Genomic DNA, 20,879 nt, shown 5'->3' with positions numbered 1-20,879 from the left:
TTTTCAGTGTGATGTCAAGGCATACAATTTAATTAGAGCACCTAAAATTGAATTAATAAAGAGTTTAAATACTTGCTATAAGTATGTAGTATGACATCTATTAACACCATGTCCCAATTTCATGTTTTACATTGAGTGGAAAACAAACTGAGGAAAAGGGATGAGTTCCTCAATGTGGAGCAAGAGAACAATGTCAAGCCAGGGGATCCACTGGTTGGCAACCAATGGCATAGGTTTGCTTGATCTTTTAGTGTTCAGTGGTACCATCAACTATATATATATATTTTTTTGTTTTTGTTTTTGTTTTTGTTTTTTTTGCGTCCTTCCCTCTTCCACTGTAAGTTTAAAGGAGAACTTGGGCTTTGGAGTAGTTGTGCTGATTGGTGTTTACATACTAACTCTGCTGCTTACTTAGCTGTATGGCCTTAGGCAAATAATTTAACTTCTAAGCCTCAGTTTCCCCATCTAAAAAATAGGGGAACTTTACAGGGTTATTGTGAGATGTGAGATGGAAGGGGTAGAGCACATTGACTGGCATAAAGGAGGGGCTTCATAATTAATTCTATTGCTTTTTCTTAACACTTTCTTCTCCAGTGACGTTTTGTGTCCTTTCATTGCTTTTTTTTTTTCTTCTGTTTGTATTCCCGTGTCATTCACTGATTTATTCTCCTAGCATTGCTCAAGACGAAAATTGTTGACCTCTGATTTAGACTAGTTATTTCCTCTTTAGGCAAAGAGGAACTGCACTTTAACATATTAAGGCATCTTTTTCTTTCATTTGCGCACAATGCTGATTTTTGCAGTCCTATTTTATGCCTTAATGTGACAACTTCCTGGTTTTTTTTTTTTAACCCAGAACTTAACTATTACAACAAACCTAGGCAATTTATTTCAATTGGCATAAAGAGACTGAATAACACCAGTAACTGACTGTGGCTTTCATGTGACCCTGGTTTGTGATGAGCTGTGCTGTGTTTTGGGAATAGCATTAATATTTTCTTGCAGTTTGAGTTTAACTATCAACAGTTTCCTGGCATCTTTTGGTTGATGTCAGACAGTAACATTTTAGATATGGCAGTCTGATTGTCACCTGCACATTTAGAGAAAATTATTAGACTAGTGGTTTTCCTTCTAAAGCCAAAGAGTTTTTTGATAGTCTTCCTATATATACTGTTACACCCCCCAGTTTTGTGAACACACAATAACTAGTCTTATGACTTGCAGTAATGCTGAATAATACATCTGTTGTGTTACTTTCCTAATGTATGATCTAAGTTGTATTACCATTGTCCTATGTTTTCCTTAACATTAAAACTTTTCTTTTGTTTGTTTAATTTTGTGTGTGTGTTATGGAATATACTGTTACTAATAAAATATTAAACAGGAAACCCACAGGGGACAAAAGGATGTGTAGATGGTTAAGCTTGATGTCACACATATAAACAAGAGTATTTATAGCAAGGTTTATGTTTAAAATTGTGTTTAAAATGGATAATTTATTAATGAACAGGAAAATAAGTCTAATTTCTTAATTCCACCCAAAGAAATAAAAGGTTGATCCTCCTGGATTCTAAAAAAAAAGCAGGTCCATATTCTACCTTTTTGCAGTTGATTCCAGAAGAAATTGGTTTATAGTGAATATTCACAGTACTTGCAGGTGGTTTGGCCTGGAAAATCTAGATGAGTGGTTTTTAAATTTAGTTGCTTATTAGACTCAAGAAAGAAATTTAAAAAACAATACTGATTACTGAGACCAGCTTTTCTAGATTCTTCATTCAGTAGGACTAAGGAAAGGCCAAGGAATGTGTATTGATAAAAAGGTTCCTGGCCGGGCGCGGTGGCTCACGCCTGTAATCCCAGCACTTTGGGAGGCCGAGGCAGGTGGATCACCTGAGGTCAGGAGTTCAAGACCAGCCTGGCCAACATGGTGAAACCCCATCTCTACTAAAAATACAAAAATTAGTCACGTTTGGTGGCAGGGACCTGTAATCTCAGCTACTTGGGAGGCTGAGGCAGGAGAATTGCTGGAACCTGGGAGGCAGAGGTTGCAGTGAGCCGAAATCATTGCGCCTTTGCACTCCAGCCTGGGCAACAACAGCGAGACTCTGTCTCAAAAACAAAACAAAACAAAACAAAAAAGGTTATTAGGTTGACTCTGATTTTGTTTGTGTGTTTGTTCTGGTCTCATTTTGGAGACAGCTTTATGATTAGTGCTGAGGAAGGGAAAATGATCAACAGGAGAGTTGATTGGGAGGCTCTCTCCTGGGGCACAAGAAACACCACGTACTTAAAAAAATTTTAATGTAAAATACCCCTTTAAGGATAGAATTTAGGGCCTTGAAATTCTACTCAGTTGCTATGAACTGTGGGGAATTTGAGACAAATAGCTTTTGTAATTGGAATGCACACTGTGTTGTAATAATGTGGAAAGAGAAACAAAAACTTTCCTTAATGTAATGAGTTTCCATTATCTGCCTGATCTAAGGTTTGTAAGTCTACGTTGTCAGGATTTATATTGAGCAGATAGGGGGTGTCATTTTCTGTACACATTCCTGTCCCCACAACTTTCTCTTCAGCCTCTTCTATAACATCAAAATATTTGTTGTCTGTACTTTTCTTTCTCCACAGTGGTTTTCTTATCTCCTTTTCTGTTGGTCACACTGAAACCACCTCCAATACCACATTGTTAATGGAAATTCACACACTTATTAGGTGTTTCCTTCTGTAGAACACTTCCAACTCCTCATTGTTCTTACCAAAGAAAGATGAACTGTGAGATTATTTGAGACCCCCCCCTTTTTTTCTGGTGGAAGTAAGCAAAGAACGGAAAGATCTCACCTTTCTGTGGATAAAGTAAAACTCCAACATGTTATCGTTTTTTAACTGAGTTATTTCATAATGTTGAAACATAAATAATAACAAAATAATTAGATTGGTTCTTAGAGAAGGGATTTTAAACTATAAAAGCTCATTAAATAACTTTTCTTGCTTAGTGTTTAGGTAGAATAAGTTCGCTTTAATTCCAGTTTGTGTCACTTCCTGTCTCTCTCTGAATAGTAAAAAAAAAAAAAAACAAGAATGTTCTCACAAATGTGTGTCTGCCAACAAATTAATACTCCACAAAGAGAAACTCTGCCCCACATGGCAGCTTCCAATAAATGCTCTGATTCAGATCACAACTCTTTCATTTTTTTTTATCCCCTTCCCCCTTGAGGGAGCACATTTAGACAATATTTGAGGAGGTCATCTTTCTGCTTTTTAAAACTCTCTAGAGTTTTCATTTAAGACTCTTAATGGTTGATGACTAAAACTACAGATCTGGATAGTGGAAAAACTAATAATCTTAAAAAACACTTCTGAAATGTGGTAAAGTGCATTCATTCTCTTCCCTCCTCTTTGTCCTTTTCAAAGAAAGAAAGTTCAATATGAAACCAATGCAAATTATGACTTTACTCAGTGAGATATTTTACCTTCTTTCAGACTGTTTCATACTGAGGTTTATAAAAAAATAAAGAAAAATAACTATGTTAAAATAGGAGGGTTAAGGAATGTATTATTCATAAGCATAATGAACACAAGAACCTGTTTTTCCAGAAGAATTGGGTTGATTAAATCATTCACCACACAAGCCTCTAGTTATTTATTTTTGTCTTTAGAATTACAGTACTTAGCTTTTATAATAAAGTGGACTTGATACCCATATTTGGTATGGCAGTTGAAAGTAGTCAAATGAAGAATTATTTCATTTTACAAAATTTTTAGCAAGTAACGAATATAAACACTATCAGTTAAACATAGCAAACTTGCATTTTTTATTCCTTGGGCTATAGTTTGAAAAAAAAATCAAATTATTTTATGTAACACTGATTCTTACAGAGTTCCTTTAAGCGAAGTATGAAAGCTGCAGTGTAAGCTTTATTGGCCTATAAATATGTCATTATAGTTGGACTACATTTATATGCTTTGGATTGTTGTTTAAGCCAAGAAAATATGTCTCTACAGGTTGACTTTTTATTGAAGCCCTTTGAGGCATACAACAGAATGTATTTTAGGCCAAGGTTATTAAAACAGCATTTTCATTTTTTTGCAGCAGACTCATTGTCAATTATGCTGCCACAAACTGTCTGTGGATGGGCAGTTATGAATGGTTTCATCTCCAAATGTGTCTTTAGAAAAAGAAAGAAAAGATAGAGGAGTCTGAGCTGAAACTGAGAAAAAAGACCCAAAGATTATGTGTGGGGGTCTGGCTGAATTTAATGATGGGGGTTCCCTCAGTTCAATTTCTGTTTCTAAATCTGTCCCATCAAATTGAAAAAGAGTAGCTTCCCCCTTTCTTCTGTTGCTGGGACTTTCACTGTACTTTTTGGGAGTCAACAGCATGGTGGGGTTAAAAGAGCAGAGGGTGGACTGTCAGGAGAATCTTGGCTCTACATGTAGATCTGTCACCACTGGAAAAGTCACTGGAAGACACTGTATGATTTTTTACCTGAGTGCTCTCATGAATTTATTAGGATTTGAAGACATGCCTCTTATTGGAACAATCCTTCCTTCCTTTCTAGACTTAAATTTTATGTGTATATATTTTTTGTTTTGTTTTGTTTTCAGTGAAGAGAAATAACTTTTATTAATGAGAGCAATGAATTCTTAATTCTCAGCCACAAAAAAGATAAAATACAATGAGATTTTCAAATGTAAAATAAAATATCTGTACTCACATCATTGCTGCAGAGATAAAGTGAAATATTATTATATAACTCTAAGGTGACATGAAAAGAACACAACTGTTCAACCAAATGGCTCAAAGTAGATTTAAATTTTATGTGGATATTAAAGAGTCTTTGGAAGGTATTTGTTGTTTATATTTTACTTTGGATTGCTGGTTTCACTCTGCCATTTTCCATAACACTGCAACTTGAGAAGTTTCTTAAATGATATATTGTTTATACATTCAGCTTTGTTTTGTCTAAAATGGGCAATAATATGTACCTGGCTGTTTCTCATTGGATTTTTGAGAAGACCAACTGAGAACAAATTAGTTAATATCTATGGAAACATTTGTGATACTGAAGTCTAAAGTGGTATTATTAGTACATTATTATTATCAGAAGCAGGTTCTGTATGATAGAGAGCCATGTGGTATAAGGTTAGCTTATTTGTCCCTGTTGAATTTCCCTAATCACACACACATTCTAGTAATTTAGAACAGGGTTTACTCTCATTACTGTCTCCCTCAATAGAAAACTATTATAAAAGTCCTTCAGGTTTTTGCTTGTTTATATGTATAAATATAAATACATATTATATATGACTATTATTTTAATACATATTTATTTCAAATAATAAATGTATGTAATATATACCATATAACATAAACATTTTATATATTTATATATTAATATATATTTATATTTTATAAACTTTTATCCTCCTGAAAATTCTGTCAAAATAAACTGAGCCGTAAGTGGCCAGTTGTATAGGATCTCTCAAATACTCTTGGTTAAAAATTAGCTGTAGTTTTTGCTTGGAGATTCTGGAGGCCTCGTATTACAAATGGTTGTTTCAGATCACTTTTGAGTTTGATATGTCAGGCAGCTTCCTGAGATGTGGACATGGAAAGGATTCTCACTTTTTGTTGAAGAAAACAATATAAATGTCTGTAAGAAGCATGCTAAATGCTGACATCTTGTCATAGAGACTTTTCACTGCTAATGAATTTACTAGGATTGGAAGACATCCTTCTTACTGGGACAATCCTTCCTTCCTTTCTAGATTTAAATTTTGTATGTATATTAAAGAGTCTTTTGAAGGTATTTGTTGCTTGGATTGCTGGCCTAAGTCTACTATTTTTCTTAACACTGCAACTTGAGAATTTTCTTAAATAATGTATTGTTGCACTATACTATTCATGAATATCATGAAGAATCCTTACAGAACAACCTTCTAACTAAAACGAATTTGGGCCAGGCGCAGTGGCTCACGCCTGTAATCCCAACACTTTGGGAGGCCAAGGCGAGTGGATCACAAGGTCAGGAGTTCAAGATCAGCCTGGACAACATAGTGAAACCCCATCTCTACTAAAAATATAAAAATTATCCGGGCATGGTGGCATGCGCCTGTAGTCCCAGCTACTCAGGAGGCTGAGGCAGGAGAACCGCTTGAACCCAGGAGGCGGAGGTTGTAGTGAGCAGAGATCACATCACTGCACTCCAGCCTGGGCAACAGAGTGAGACTCTGTTTCAAAAAAAAATAATAATAATTTGGCCTTTATAGTATCCTTAAGTTCAACATGGAAACTAATTACATATGAGACTTATCAAAGACTTGTAAAGATAGTTTCCAAAGGATTTTCTCTCTGACAATATTGTTGTGTTAACCATGCATTCGTTAAAGAATTTTATCATAGCCCAATTAACATTGGCGGAGATACTCTCCAAGTACCCACATGACTCTTCAAGAGATTGCCTCATGCCATTATAACGTGACAACCCAAAGGACTTTTGATGGAGTACAAGAATCTGTATCCAAGATATTCAGAGTTTTAGAACAGCTTATTACCAGTATATCTTCTCACTTACTTTCTTTCTTTCTTTCTTTTTTTTTTTTTTTTTTTTTTTTTGAGACAGGGTCTCACTGCGTTGCCCAGGCTGGAGTGCAGTGGTGCGATCTTGGCTCACTGTAACGTCTGCTTCCTGGGTTCAAGCAATTCTCCTGCCTCAGCCTCCCAAGTAGCTGGGATTACAGGTGCCCGCCACCATGCCCAGCTAATTTTTCTATTTTTTCAGTAGAGACGGGGTTTCACGATGTTGGCCAGGCTGGTCACAGACTCCTAAACTCAAGTGATCACCTGCCTCGTCCTCCCAAAGTGCTGGGATTACAGGTGTGAGCCACTGTGTCCAACCCAGTATGTTTTCTAAGAAACTAGGAATACATATGGTTATAACACATAGGAATAAGATTATTCATTTCATTTGAAATTTAAATTTTGGCTTGACCATCTAATCAAATAGTTGAATATTGCCTTGCAATAGTGGTAGAATGAGTGAGTAAAAGTGGCTCAAATAAGCAATATTCATTTATGCTGTCTACACTCAGCCATCTTGGCTTTTCCTGCTAGAAAAGAGGTCTTTGTGAAATCTAACCAAGTCTGAGCCAATCAACAGCTGGTCATTGATAATGCTGCCCAGGTACTTGTACTGCCATCACTCATGAAGGCACAGTCCAAGTTAAGACCCTTTCATTTGGAATTACTGTTGACCTGAGGATTTTCTAGTGTTTCCTGCAGCCACGAAAGCTTCTTAGAATTCCAGGTTCATTTCTTCTTCTGATGATGGACTGAAGATGGACCATCAGCTGAAAAGAAGTTTGTAGAATTTTGGAATTTATTCCTACTTTTCCATTTGGAGCTGTCAGGGCAGAAGTAGAAAAAAAGTGAAATTGGAACTTTCTGTGCTATTTTTAGTATCCAGGCTACCAGTATTTACCTCTAGGATACAATGTATGCAAAAGGAGTAATGGAGTACAAGAATCTGCATCATGCTTTTCTGAAACTCTTTATAGAATTGTCAGGCTGGAAGGGGCCTTCATGAACATTGTTTTCTCCTCTTTTCCCTTCTAACAGTCGTCAGGCCTCTCTTTTCAGTTCTTCCCTAAGGTGTGCTTTCAGAATCCCTCACCATCACGGTTACTTATCTTAGGATACACTTTAGGTGATTTTTTTTTTTTTTTTTGAGAGTTTTGCTCTGTCACCAGGCTGGATTTGGCTCCCTGCAACCTCTGCCTCCCGGGTTCAAGCAATTTCCCTGCCTCAGCCTCCCGAGTAGCTGGGACTACAGGTGCACGCCACCACGTCCAGCTAATTTTTTTGTATTTTAGTAGAGACGGGGCTTCATCGTGTTGGGCAGGATGGCCTCGATCTCCTGACCTCGTGATCTGCCCACCTTGGCCTACCAAAGTGCTGGGATTACAGGTGTGAGCCACCATGCCCAGCTGAGGTGATTTTTTTATACCGTTTAACTCATTTATATTGCAGGAGCTCATTTTTATTAAGAATCCTAGAGCCAGAATAGGAGTAGATTCTAGAGAAAGGCCCCAGTGATCCATTATGCATGGCCAGAACTCTAAGGAGCTGGCTTGGCATCCTCCAGATACGACATGACATTAGCAAAACTACTGGACTCTTCTCTAGAGCTGTATGGCCTTGGCCTTTTTATAAGTAAGAGCAAAAAGGGGGCACATATTCTGCTACTACACTCCCTGAAGTTTAGGTACCTATTTTTTTGTTTGTTTTTATACACAGTAATATTAAGTGTAGACTAGTATCTAATGAACATCGTTGTTAATTAATATGGCAGCTACTGTGGCTCAATATCAATGTTGTGCCTTTTGAGCTTCTGTAGTTCCTGTAGTTTTTTACTCTAGCATTTAGGATAGGGCTTGCCCAAATGATTTTTGCCTCAGTAACGGTCTACAGTTGAAGACCAGCTTGGTGTCTGAGAGTTTGTTTAAGCTATTCCAACCAAATAATATAAAAACTGCAAGTCTTCCCTAAATTTTCATATGTGATAGTTTAATCATGTTGTTCTCTTGGACTTAAGCTGTTCTTGTTTTTGTTTTGTTTTGTCTATTTTTTCTAGCATTTTGTTTTTTTACAGCCATATCTATGATAAAAGACCATGATGGAGGCTGGGCACGGTGGCTCACGCCTGTAATCCCAACACTTTGGGAGGCCAAGGCAGGTGGATCACTTGAGGTCAGGAGTTTGAGACCAGCCTGATCAACATGGTAAAACCCCGTTTCCTACTAAAAATACAAAATTAGATGGGTATGGTAGCACACATCCATAATCCCAGCTACTTGGGAGGCTGAGGCAGGAGAATCACTTGAACCCGGGAGGCGGAGGTTGCAGTGAGTCAAGATTGTACCATTGCACTCCAGCCTGGGCAACAAGAGCGAAACTTTGTCCGCACCACCCCACCCCCACGCCCCCCAAAAAAAGACCGTGATGGATAAGACAGCGAATTCATAATTTTGTTTTAGCTTCATTAATTTGAAATGTTAATTTCCCAAAGAACTGTCTGTAGAGATTGCCATCTGATGAGAAAATAATCAAAAGATGAAAGAATACATTCATTTATGGTCCTATTCCTTGCTATGCCTTTAGTTTCTTGCTGTGTACCTTGGATTGACTGGAAGCAAGTCTTATGCAGCCTTGGCTTCATACAAGCTCATAAATTTTCATTATCACTGATAGATTGCCAAACTTGGACCAGTAATTCTGTTTGCATTTGGTGATAAAAGTGGGTCTATTGTGAAGGACAAACCCAACTGATCCACCATGTTTTGTTTTTTTTTTTTGAGATGGAGGTTTGCTCTGTCACCCAGGCAGGAGTGCAGTGGTGTGATCTCTGCAGACTGCAACCTCTGCCTCCCAGGTTCAAGTGATTCTCCTGCCTAAGCCTCCCAAGTAGCTGGGATTACAGACATGTGCCACCACGCCTAGCTAATTTTTGTATTTTTAGTAGAGACGGGGTTTCACCATGTTGGCCAGGCTGATCTTGAACTCCTGACCTCGTGATCTGCCCGCCTCAGCTTCCCAAAGTGCTTGGATTATAGGCGTGAGCCACCATGCCTGGCCCTGACCATCATGGTCTTTTAAATATCTTTTGAGAATGCAACACTGACTCTGTACCTCAGATGTGCTTTTAAAGTGAGATCTGTCTGGGCACAGTGGCTCACACCTATAACCCCAACACTCTGGAAGGCCAAGGTGGGAGGATTGCTTGAGGCCAGGAGTTCAAGAGGAACCTGGGCAACATAGCGAGACCTGTCTCTGCAAAAAATTTTTAAAAATTAGCTGAGTTTGGTGATGCCCAACTGTAGCCCCAGCTACTCAGGAGGCTGAGGCAGGACAATCACTTATGCCCAGGAATTCAAGGTTGCAGTCAGCTAAGATGATACCAGTACACTCCAGCCTGGGCAACCCACACTGCACTCCAGCCTGGGCAACACAGTGAGACCCTGTCTCCAAAAATAAATAAATACAATAAAAATGAGGCTTGATTCAGCAGTTCCCCTTTCAGTTGGAGGTGCATGATGCTTTTATTTTGTCATAACTCTTAAATGTTTTTGTTTGCCTTCTACCTCTCACCTCATTAGCCACTGTATGATTACTGACAGTGAGCCATTATTACAGCTGCTATCATGATAGCATCACCTTGGAACACAAAGCAGATATATCCTACATGTGAATTGATGTGGTTTTTCCAGTGGGTTCTGTGAGCAGGTATCTGATTTGTGCATTTACTCTTAATACTCGGTGGTATTGACACTGATTCTTTTGAACAGTTTGTTTAATCTGTTAGAGTACTTTTAAGTCTGAAGTTCTGTTGCAACACATTAACTTTCCTAAATGTCAGATTCACTCCTCTCCTGTAACATTATGTGTTTAAGTCTGTAGTTTATGCAGGTCACTGCAGAGGAAAGCTGAGGTTTGGACTTTTAGCTTATTTTAATAAATGTATTTATTTAGGACAGACTGGAATAATAGTGGGTTTTCAAAGACTTCGTGAAGTGCTTCATGCACAGTAGGGGCTGAGCAAATAGTGCTGATGATTTCAGGCTTTTCCTAGTTGCCTTACTGTGTGTTTTCATTTGGTGTGCTTGGATGAAGTGGTATTGCTTCTTTCTTCCCTAAAACCCCAGAGCCTGTGCCTTGCCCAGAACTCTCTTCCGTTGGGCAGCCCCACTTGCTTTTTGAATTTTTAACTATTTCTATTATCTTTTACTTCTGACCTTAAATATTGGCATTCCGCTTAGGATCCCTGTTTCTTTGCAAACGTCATGCCTACGGGATAAAATACAAATGTTACAGGAGTATCCAGTGAACTTCCGGGCTCCATTTTCTTCTCTTTTTCATTAAGTAACTTTCATTATTGTTATTTTTTGTTACTACCAATGTTATCCATGTTTGTTTTAGAAAATATAGGCACTACTGACAAACAAAAAGCAGAAAAGTTAATGTTGCCTATTTTCCTCCCACTCAGAAGTGCTGTTAGTATTTGTATATGTACCAATGTATATGAATGCATGTATCAGTGAGAATTTATATGGATATTGTTTTTCCTCTTAAAAATAAAATCTACTGTTTGGGAATCTACCTTCCCATACTTAATTTTGTACAGAGGTATTATAAATATGCCCCCATATTGTAAAATATCCTATACTGGGTTTTTTTTTCAGCTGCTGAATATTTCATTACAGAGGTGTTTCATACTTTAATTATCGTTGGGCATTTCAGCTCTTTCTGATTCCCACAAACTTTATAAAACTCTTGTAGTTATGCACATAGCCATGACTATTTCTTTATACATTTGTAGGGGGGGATTGCTGGTTCAAAGTGCACACAGAACGTTAAGACACCTATCCCCTACCTTATCTCCTCTCGTAAACCTTCTTTGCCCTAGCCTAACTAGTCTAACTGCCTGGTCTTCTTTCTCTTTAACCACATGTACTCAGTCCCCTGCCTTCCAAAGTCTCCAGTGTGTTTTAAGTGGCTCATGCCTTTCTACTCTTGGAATAGCCTTTCTAGGAGTCTTACCTGTGGGAATTCTGCCTTTCGTTTAAGACTTGTTTAAGCCTCTGAAGCCCTTCTCAGCCTTCCAGCTCAGAGGAATTGCCCTGCTTTATTGAGCTCTTATCTTATCACATTTAGTGTCTCTACCACCTTATTGATCACCTTACTCTATACCTACCAATATAATGCAGTATCTTTTTTCATGTGTTTATCTTATCTTCCCAATAACAGTCTTAACTCTATAGTGTTAGCACTCAGACATCAAAGCTATACCTAGTAGGTTAAGTAAACATGCGGCTTTTATGATCAGACTTTCCTGAAATCTCTGGAGTTCTCTGTTCTTAGTCTACTTGAGACACCTATGCGCATTTGAAGGTTGATTTGAGTTCTTTTAGAGCACTTCCTAAGACACTCTCTAGTGGAGAGGCTGTTTCATTGGTACCCTGTAGAAGCAGCAGCTACTTGGGGTATTAGTTTGCTAACTATTCTTGGTCTAATTAGTAGTCATCTATTCATCATTCATTCTAGAAAACACATTGAGAGATCACGTGAACATGCTTGAAGCTATCCTGCTAGCCTGAGGATTGTAGGTGGTGTTATAGGTGTGTGTGTGTGTGTGTGTGTGTGTGTGTGTGTGTGTGTGGACATTTTACATCTTAATAGTGGTACATATTAATGCCTTTCTCAAGGGAATCTTCTTCGTGTTTCAGGGTCATAGTAGTGACAAAAATATGCAAGGAATAAATCCAGATTGGACTTGTTCCACCTTACCTTTTTTTTTATTATTATCAGCTTGTTTGTAATCTTTTTTTAAGATGACAGGTTATTAAGAAGATGATTGTAGCACGACATCTAGTGCTGCTTATTCTAGGCAATCACACCGTTTTAATCTTCGCCTCCCTTAAAATGGTTGCTTGCTAATTATGGCGGAAGATATTCTCCATCTTCCAACTACTCATTCTACAACTTTGGTTCACAAAGAAAGTATTCTGTTAGGCCTTACAAAAACAATGCTTCATGCCTGGCCTATTCTCTCAATAGGAAATAAAACATTGTTTTCATAGCAGAGCTGATAATAAGGCAGAGTTCAAAGCATGATGAAACATATACTTTTCTAGCAGAGAAAAACCTATAGTTACCTGGCTAATTAACTATCACGTGATGGCTGTGCGTATAAAGATACAGGCTTTTCACATGTGCAGCCTGTATCTGGGTTTCTTTTCTTTTCTTTTTTTAATTGAGAATGCTCATTTAGTTCCCATTGATTTGTATTAATGTTTTCCATCAAAGATTTAGAAGAATGAGCAAACACAGAAGCTGCCATTTTAGGGTAGCTTCTTTTTGACCACTGTACTAAACCTCAGTAGTCAGTTATGTTGTAGCGGAAAGAGCATGAACTTTACAAAGTAAGATGGACCTGGATTGAAGTCCTTGCTCCATAAACTGTATGGCCTTAAAAGCTTTCACTCTGCTTTGATTGCTTATCTATAAATCAGGGTTAACAATACCCATCTCACAGTTTTGTCTCACAGGACTTGGGAAGATTACGTTAGATCATCTATAGGGATACCCAACACACAGTGGGAGCACTTGGTCAACAATATTAGTTTCCTTTCCCCTTTCCTTTAGAAAGGTAAACCCTTACTCAAGAAAGCAAAGTGAGTAGATGCAACATAAAAAGAATACCAAGATAGAGATTACAGTAGTATGTTGTTTCATTTTATTTAATTCACAAACACTTGAGTTATCTATTATAAGACATTGAAATTGATTGAGGGTTAAGTGAGCCATGATCCCAGTTCTGTAGGAATTTTGAAGTTTTTAATGTGATTTTTTAAAAATGTAAATTTCAGCCGGGCACGGTGGCTCACGCCTGTAATCCCAGCAATTTGGAAGGCTGAGGTGGTGGATCACCTGAGGTTGGGAGTTCTAGACCAGCCTGACCAACATGGAGAAACCCCATATCCACTAAAAATACAAAATTAGCCAGGCATGGTGGCGCATGCCTGTAATCCCAGCTACTCGGGAGGCTGAGGCAGGAGAATCACTTGAACCTGGGAGGTGGGGGTTGCAGTGAGCCAAGATTGCGCCATTGCACTCTAGCCTGGGCAACAAGAGCGAAACTGCATCTCAAAAAATAAATAAATAAATAAATAAAAATAAAATAAAATTATATATATAAATTTCGATGCTAAAATTTACCTGTGTGTATTGTCCTACAGACCTGCTTTTTACTGCCTCTGATCACTCTTAGATCATGATTAACAGCTGATGCTAGTTGGCTAGAAAATTTCGTGCCAGGAATTCAGAATGTACTCTGGATGATCACATGTAAAACATGTGTATTGCTGAGCTCCTCTGATGTTTCTCTGGCTGTGAACTGGTGTTCTTGTGGTTTATTGGATGTGCATGAGTAGGTGTGTGAATACGCTTGTGTGTTTGTGAAATCATCCCAACTGGAAATCTCTTTTGTCCTTGTGGTATCTATTTATTCCATAAGAAAGCAAACTATGGGCCATGAGCAGTGGCCTGTAATCCCAGCACTTCGAGGCAGGTGGATCACCTGAGGTCAGGAGTTGGAGACCAGCCTGACCAACATGGAGAAAACCCATCTCTACTAAATACATAAAATTAGCTGGGCGTGGTGGTGCATGCCTGTAATCCCAGCTACTTGGGAGGCTGAGGCAGGAGAATCGCTTGAACCTGGGAGGCGGAGGTCATGGTGAGCCAAGATCGCGCCATTGCACTCCAGCCTGGGCAACGAGAGCGAAACTCCATCTCAAAAAAAAAAAAAAAAAAAAAAAAAAGCAGTCTATGATTGCCATGGTTTTGTGTGTGTTATTTTCTCTTGGAGGTTATGAGTAAGAATTTTCAAGTTTAGAATAGCCTAAAGGATGCTGTAGTAGCAACATTTCTAAAACCTCAATAGCTGAACACAACAAAGACTGACTTCTTGTTTATAAACTGTTCAGTGTGGGGTACATAGGACTCTAAGAGTAGTTTTCCCCTCTACAGTGGCCCTGCTTTGGACCTCCATACCAACACATGCTTCTATGCTCACGCAGAAAGGGAAAAAACAGGCACAAGTGGAGTACTGACAATTAAGTGTTTATTAATACATACATTAATAACATGCAGTAACATGCATCACTTCTCACATTTCATTAATCAATGAAGTGATTAATTTCATGACCATGTCTTGACTTAAAGGAGGTGGGGATGGATATATGATCTTATAGCATTCTTAGAAGGAGAGGGGAATTGAATATGAACATTAGTGATATTTCACACATGCATTTAGGATAATGATGTATATCATAGGATAATAAAATCTCAGGGATGAAAGGAACTACAGATAATCTAGTTACAAGATTTTAGTAATGTCATCTTTACTATACTTTCTCTTCAATGCCCTTTGCAGAAATCTTTTTTTGTTTTGTTGTTGTTTTTTGAGACAAGCTGTCACTCTGTCACCCAGGCTGGAGTGCAGTGGCCCAGTCTCAGCTCACTGCAACCTCCGGCTCCTGGGTTCAAGTGATTCTCCTGCCTCAGCCTCTTGAGTAGCTGGGATTACAAGCACCTGCCACCACGCCCAGCTAATTTTTGTATTTTTAGTAGAGACGGGGTTTCGTCATGCTGGCCAGGCTGGTCTCGAACTCCTGAGCTCAAGTGATCCACCCGCCTCAGCCTCCCAAAGTGCTGGGATTATAGGCCTGAGCCACTGCACCAGGCCCAGAAATCTTGATTAGTTGACTTTTTAATATTTTCAATGACTGGGAATTTTTATTACTTTGTGAGATAGTCCCATTACATCTTTTATCCATCTCTTTGTTAGACATTCTTACTTCTGAAAAATAAATTTGACTATATGGTTTATAACAGGGGTCCCCAATCCCCGGGCTGTGGACTGGTACTAGCCCCTGGCCTGTTAGAAACTGGGCCGCACAGCAGAAAGTGAGTAGCCTGCCTGAACATTACTGCCTGAGCTTCACCTCCCGTCAAATCAGTCGTGGCATTAGATTATCGTAGGAGCGCAAACCCTATTGTGAACTGTGCATGCACGTGATCTAGGTTGTGTACTCCTTGTGAGAATGTAACTAATGCCTGATGATCTGAGGTGGAACAGTTTCATCCTGAAACCATCCCACACAGTCCATGGAAAAACTGCCTTCTCCAAAACCGGTCCCTAGTGCCAAAAAGTTTGGGGACCACTGGTTTATAGCATAAACAATTGTATTAACTGTATACTGTTGTTTCCAGTTCTATTCTTATAACAACATGGCACAAATCACATTTTTCTTTTTCTTGATAGCATTTCAAATATTTTCATTTCAGTTTCCAGGCCTCCTCAGCACTCTCTGTCCCCACTTCCAATTTTCCCTTCTCCAGGTCAAACACTAATAACCTCAATCTCACATTCCTTATATAGTGTGATTTCTAGTTCCTTCACCTGTCTGGTGGCCCTTATCTAAAGAAATCTAAGTTGTCCCTATCACTCTCAAACTGTAACTACATTTGTCTGTATTTAAAGAAAAGGTGATATCTCAATCTTTCTCTCCTTAATTTTACTGTTTATATAATACACATAAAAATGTAAGTAAAAAATCCTTCTTCACCTCCTTTCCAGTCCTACTCCTCCTCCCAGAAATAATAAATTGCTAACAATTTGCGGGTATTCCTCCAGTTATCTGTGTGTGTTTGTGTGTAAATTGGTTTTTGTTTTTTTGAAATAGGATCTCACTCTGCTGGGATCATGGCTCATTGCAGCCTCAACCGCTTCCAGGCTCAAGTGATCCTCCCACCTCAGCCTTTTAAATTGTTTTTCTGAAAAGACAGGAACTTACTATGTGCATTTTAGTGTTTAACAGTAGTGCAGAGCTCTGCTGTCCAGTATGGTAGCTACTAGCCACAAATAGCTATTGGGCATCTGAAATGTGGCTACTACAGTTGACAATTTGGGTTTTATATTTAATTTTAACTAATTTCAGTTTAAAATAAAAAACTGAAGCAGTATAAAATTTTTTTTGTTAAACATAATTTTATTGTCTTGTTTTTTTGTTGTTGTTGTTGAGACAGAGTTTCACTCTGTCGCCCAGGCTGGAGTGCAGTGGTGCGATCTCGGCTCACTGCAGCCTCCGCCTCCCAGGTTCAAACAATTCTCCTGCCTCAGCCTATTGAGTAGCTGAGACTACAGGTGCAAACCACCATGCCTGGCTAATTTTTGTATATTTAGTAGAGACAGGGTTTCACCATTTTGGCCAGGCTGGTCTCGAACCCCTGGCCTCAGGTGATCCACCTGCCTTAGCCTCCCACATTGCTGGGATTACAGGCGCAAGCCACTGCGCCCGGCCTGTCTCGGCATTTTAACTGTTGTATATTTAGCATGCAGACTGGATGTACTGGAAGTGCAAAATACACTGGATTTAAAAAACTTAGTATGAAAAAGAATGTATATCTCTCTAATGATTTTTATATAGATGGCATGTTGAAATAATATTTTTGATATGTTGGATTAAATAAAATATATTATTGTAATTTGACCTTTTAAGAAATTTTAATGAAAATTTAAAATAATGTATGTGTCTCACTTTATATTTATATTGGACAGTGCTGATCTAGAGAGATTTGGACAAATGCAGTGTTTAGCCCAATCTGTTATTTTGAAGTGGAATCACCGTTTCATGCTTCATAAGGCCAGGGCACTATATGTGCTGTAGAAAGAATATGAAGACGAAAGGGACCCAGTCACTGCCCTCAACCACGGCCTTCATTTTGAGGTTGTCCACCTGGTTGGTTGGTGGGTTTCCTCTTTTAGATGGGAGGGTTTCTGGTTTTCATGCATGTGTAGAAAGGAAGGAACTCACAGGTAGCAGGGCAAACAGCTACAACTATGTTATAAGGTAGAGTCTAGCCAGCGCATGGATGAAGGTGTAAGCAGTGTTCCAGGAGCTTGGATGAAGGTTGCATGAGTACGTCTTGCCTGTGAACAACATTGTAAAAACTTAAAAGAGTAGGCATTGTGACCTCTTTTTCTTTCTTTCTTTCTTTTTGAGACGGATTCTCGTGGATTGGTGTGATCTCAGCCCACTGCAACCTCCGCCTCCCAGGTTCAAGCAATTTTTATCCTCAGCCTCACAAATAGCTGTGATTACAGGTGCCCGCCACCGCGCCCGGCTAATTTTTGTATTTTTAGTAGAGACGGGTTTCACCATCTTGGCCAGGCTGGTCTAGATCTCCTGACCTTGTGATCCACCTGCCTCAGCCTCCCAAAGTGCTGGGATTACAGGTGTGAGCCCCCGCGCCTGGCCGTGACCTCTTTTTCATTGGTAGTAGTCTCATACACATGATTGTTGAATGAATGAGGAGACTCCCATCCCATGTACTACTCTTCCTATTCTACCAGGATATTACTAGAAATAAAGAATCTTGTGGTCAGCTCTGACTTAGATCTTCTTTTTGAAAGGCCTATTCATCCCACTAGGAACTTATACTTAGTTCAAACTCAGCTTTCCAAATAGAAACCCTGTGCTTGATGTTAAATACTGACCTTTTTGTTGTCTCCGATAAGTGCATAGTGGTTCATTTGGAGGTTGTCTGGTTAACAGAAGAAATATGTATATTGTATATTCCTTGTCAAAATTCCTAATATTCCACCAAAGCTCTAGCACTTCCATCCAGAAAGTGTTCTGAGGAGTTGAAGGCTCTTTCTTATTTTGATTTATTCAGTTTCATTTGCTTCATAATTATGAAGACTGTCCAGGCCTACAAATGTCTGCTTTGGCAATGAAAGGCTGTCAGTTGAAGCTCAGAATGTTAATAATTTATCCTCTCATTCACTATCCATGATTCATCACTGCAATATTTTCATATTATATTCTTAGGGTACAACCTACAAGCTAGGGGAAAACATTAGCAATTTTAGATTGCAAATGATAGAACTTTTCCATGAAAATGTCAACTTTTTGCCTAGTTATATTCATGGTTGCAAATGGGGCTAGTGTGGTTAATCAAATTGTTTCATATAAAACAATTTCTCCTGAAGGCAATGTTAGTGGTGGATTTCACAAAATCACAGAATTCACCTTGGGCAGAACTTTGTGGCTGAATAAAACTGCTGTCACATCTCTGTTTGGGGAGTGAAGGTAGGGCAATTTTATCTAGAATCTGTACTACACCTAATAGGTTCAGTGTTTGGCAGGAGATATACTGATAATCATTATTCCCCCACCCCACCTTCAAAAAAACCTATAAATTGGGCTACATGTCAAGTGCCTAAATGTTCTGCTGGGAAATAACCTGAGTAATAGGATCTTAATTAAGAACTGATGGATAATTTTTGTGGAGATGCTACCCCCTGCCAAAATCTGCATGCAGAATTTTATATGTAAACACACATTTTCTTGGGAGACCATTCCTAGCATTCATCTGATTCTGAAAGGTATTGATGATGATTTTAAAGGTTATGATATACCCTTTTAAATGCCCAATTACCAGTTACTGTTCTCCCCAAAAGCCACTCAGGCATCTCAGCTAAGTTTTATTTACTGTATTTTCCTAATAGTTCATGCACGTGTGATAGGGAGGACAGGTAGTTAGTCACCTAGTCTAGTGGGGCTATAACTTGGGAGGGCAGCATGGATGACTTTGAGAATCCAAAGAACCCTATGGACTGTCTACCCAGAAAACGTTTACATCCACAAAATTTGAATGACATTTGAGGACACTCATGAACAGCCCCCTCCTGAAGTTGGTCCATGAACTCTTTGTTAAGGACTGCTGGATGATTTCCTTTAAGAATACAGAACCATTATGCTGTGAAGAAGGAAAACAAGGATGATGTGTGTCTACCTGCTTGGTTGGTGGGTTTCCTCTTTCAGATTGGAGGGTTTATTTTTTCATGCATGTGTAGGAAGGAAGGGCATGCCTGTCTTATTTCATATATTTTTCTTTTATATTTTCAAATTATAAATTTTGACAACAGGAGACAATAGGTAATATTCATTCTCTACTGTCTGAACAGCATGGAAATACTATGTACAGTAATGTCTTCAGTAGTTACTTTCTCTTTAGAAAGCTCCAAGAAAGCTCACAACAGTAGGAAGCCCTACTGAAACTCCTTTTGGTAAAGTGGAGCACGTTTTGTAATGGAAACACATTTTCTATGGCTTAATTTTTATATATAGGGTTTTCATAAAATGAGACTTGCCTAAGGATTCTTTTGGAAGCCTTTTGCCTCTTTTAACAGCAATATGTTTATTATAGGAATCAGTCTCCTGCTCACTTATAAAATATTCTAAATATTCACTTATAAATATTCTAAATATTTATAAGATTATGAGTTTTGTCTTTTAAGAAGGGAGTTCTGCATGTTGTTTTTGGCCAAAATGTAGCCTGCCTCCTTGAGCATGAGTTGAAGCCCAAGATGAGAAGCCCTTTTTTTTCCCCTCTGACCAAGATCTCATCTGCCATTTACTAGATTAGGCTACTTGAAAGGAAGGAAATGAGGGCCCCCTTCTTTTAATCCAGGACGTTGTTAGGTATATCATAGGTGCTCCGTATGTATGTTGGATGAATGGATGGATGATTAGACCTTAAATCTTGTACTTGGCAGCAACATAATGTAGTGGTAAGGGACTAAAAGTCTGGCAGACATAGACTAGCACTCTGGATCCCCAATCTCTAGCTTTATGCCCTTCGGCAAGTTGTAGAGTATCAGTTTTCTCATCTGTAAAATGGGTATAATAAATCTATCTGATAGGGATATTGTAGGATTTAATAACATATAGAATCCCAGGTGCTTATGGACATTTTTCTGGTGCCATAAAGCACTTGATACATGGTAGCATTATTAAACTCTTAAGCCTTAAATTAGGATATCCTAGACTTTAGTCATTTATAAAGCAACTTTATAGTTCTTGCCATACCAATAACACTGTTTTATTATTTACTTAATTTTTCTTTAAATTAATTGCTTTTTAATTTAAAGAACTTTAAGTAGGAAATTTTATATCATCACTGTAAATGGAAAACCTGTATCACTTGCTATAATTAATGGTGAAGGTAAATATATAATCCTTAAAATAAAAAATATGTTTATCCATGCACCACCTAACATTGACTTGGGTACCGCTAGTGTATACCACAGTTAAGTCATTTCGTTTGAGGCTTTTCTCTTGGGCAACAGCCTAACCTAGGTTATTGATAGCTTTGAGACCTTCTGAGACCATGCAAGCCTCGTGTCAACAACAAGCTAGAAAGGGTTGGAACCGGTTGCGCTGAATTAATCTATAGGCTCAGAAGTGTAACT

The 20,879-nt window shown here is 38.5% G+C and overlaps 1 protein-coding gene across 1 annotated transcript in view; it reads left to right on the top strand.

The window, feature by feature from the left end:
* The window catches only part of ARID5B (AT-rich interaction domain 5B), a 195,564-nt gene that overhangs the window by 39,387 nt on the left and 135,298 nt on the right, over positions 1 to 20,879 (top strand). The window lies entirely within an intron of this gene.

This window comes from Gorilla gorilla, chromosome 8 (assembly GCF_029281585.2).
Source record: "Gorilla gorilla gorilla isolate KB3781 chromosome 8, NHGRI_mGorGor1-v2.1_pri, whole genome shotgun sequence".
NCBI classification, from domain to species: Eukaryota; Metazoa; Chordata; class Mammalia; order Primates; family Hominidae; genus Gorilla; species Gorilla gorilla.
This window is presented reverse-complemented; position numbering and strand designations above follow the sequence as displayed.